Here is a 1,886-nt window from a genome sequence, read left to right as displayed (position 1 = left end):
GGTGTCTGATAATATGCTACTTCTTGAATTAGTTGAATGCTGACCAATTCTTTTTTGTACAATGAATCTGTGTGTTCTATCCATCTTCTTCTTTAAAAAAATTTTTTTTTAATTTGGATAATATGTCCCCAAACAGATCAGTTAGTACAATATATTCTAGAGATTATTGCCATTATGCACAGCTTATCTTCCTGCTGAATAACCTCAGGGGTAAGCCTTCCCTTTCCCTTAAACTCCTCTTAACACACACACACACACACACACACACACTCATATGTATATTGACAGCTCAGCATTTATCATCTGGACATGGGGGCCATTCCAGTGTGCAGTAGCAGTTGAGGTGCTCTGCCAACTTTCCATTGCAGTCCAACAAACATTTCTGCCCCACCTTAGGACCTAGGACTAAAATCAAGAGCAAGCAGGTACCTTTCACTTTGGTGCTGGTCCGGACTTAGTGTCATCACTATGCTTTGGGAAAAGAGAAAGATGGAGAAGGAGATTTATTTGGGACTTTGAAAACAGAGACGTGAGCAGGACTGGAAAGGCCAAAGAAGGCATCAAACTGGCAGGAAGAGGCCACTTGCCTCATCCCTCCTGGGAAGAGGGAAGAGGGAAAATCTAGTGAACACTTCATGAATTTTAGTGTTATCCTTGCACAGAGCCATGCCAATCTTCTCTGTATTGTTCCAATTTCAGTCTATGTGCTGCTGAAGCGTGCACCCTTCCATCTTCTTTTGATGTTTCCTGCATTGTTCAATATTTTGCCTTTGGACTCCTTCAATATTGCAACTTGAGACTTTTTTTTTTTTCCTTCTTGAATTCTTTCAACTTGAGATATGCTGATGAAGTTTTTCCTTTTTGACTTGCTTAGCCTTGCAAATTTTATTACAGTACTCTAATTTGTCTTCTTGACCTGCCCTTTGAAATTTTCTGACTTCATCATTTGGCTTCCAAAACAAAACGATGTTTTGACTTCATCATTTCTTCCTTTTACCTTAGCTATTGAACGATCAAGAGCAAATTTTAGTTTCCAACTACTGCTCCTTCTGCTTTATTTACAACTTTTGTATTCCAATAGCCAAGAGCTATCAATGCATCTTGAGTGTATGTTTGTTCAATTTCAGACAGAAGGGATTGGTAGAATCCTTTAATTCCTTCATCACTAGCTTTAATTGTGCAGGAGCTGTGATGGCATAGTGTGCTACACTTTGAAGTTGCAGATCAAAACTACCAGTCACTTCTCAGGAGAAAGAAGAGGCTTTCTACTCCAATTTTCCTAGGTTCATATTTTGTACATCTATTAATAACTGGAGCAGAAAATGTACAACATATGAACCTGTAAATTGTAAATTGTCAAAAAATGAAATGGGATGCATAAAGATCGATATCCTAGGTATTAGTGTGCTAAAACAGATTAGTATTGGACATTTGGCCTCAGATAATCATATGATTCACTATGTAGGGAATGACAAATTCAGTAGAAATGGTGTAGCATTCGCCTGTCATCTAAAAGAACATTTCAAGATTTGTTTTTCTGTTTTTGAAAAAGTAATATCTGTATGCTTACAAGGAAGTCCAATTAATACAACTATTATTCAAATTGACAACCAACCACTAAAACTCAACTGAAAAACTCAGGGCCCACAAGTCAACTCTGACTCATAGTGACCCTCTATGACACAGTAGAACTGCCCCTGTGGGTTTCTGAGACTGTAACTCTTTACTGGAGTAAAAAGCCTCATTCTGACTAACGCCTCATCAGCAAATGAAGGTCTTGGAAGTTTTATTCTTCACATCATTCATTAAAGTCAACTACTTTGGGGCAACAATTCTTAGTCATATTTTGAGTGCCTTTGAATTTGAGAGACTCATCTTTTGGCACT

At 38.0% G+C, this 1,886-nt stretch overlaps 1 non-coding gene across 1 annotated transcript; it reads right to left on the bottom strand.

Annotated features, from left to right (window-relative positions):
• Window positions 1–617: 617 nt before the first annotated feature.
• On the bottom strand, window positions 618–723 carry LOC115872659. The gene has a single exon (XR_004047990.1). It is a non-coding gene; the product is annotated as a U6 spliceosomal RNA (small nuclear RNA).
• Window positions 724–1,886: the final 1,163 nt, after the last annotated feature.

The sequence above is a fragment of the Echinops telfairi genome, unplaced genomic scaffold, assembly GCF_000313985.2.
Source record: "Echinops telfairi isolate 266 unplaced genomic scaffold, ASM31398v2 ScPeMD7_7429;HRSCAF=8467, whole genome shotgun sequence".
Classification (NCBI taxonomy): Eukaryota; Metazoa; Chordata; class Mammalia; order Afrosoricida; family Tenrecidae; genus Echinops; species Echinops telfairi.
This window is presented reverse-complemented; position numbering and strand designations above follow the sequence as displayed.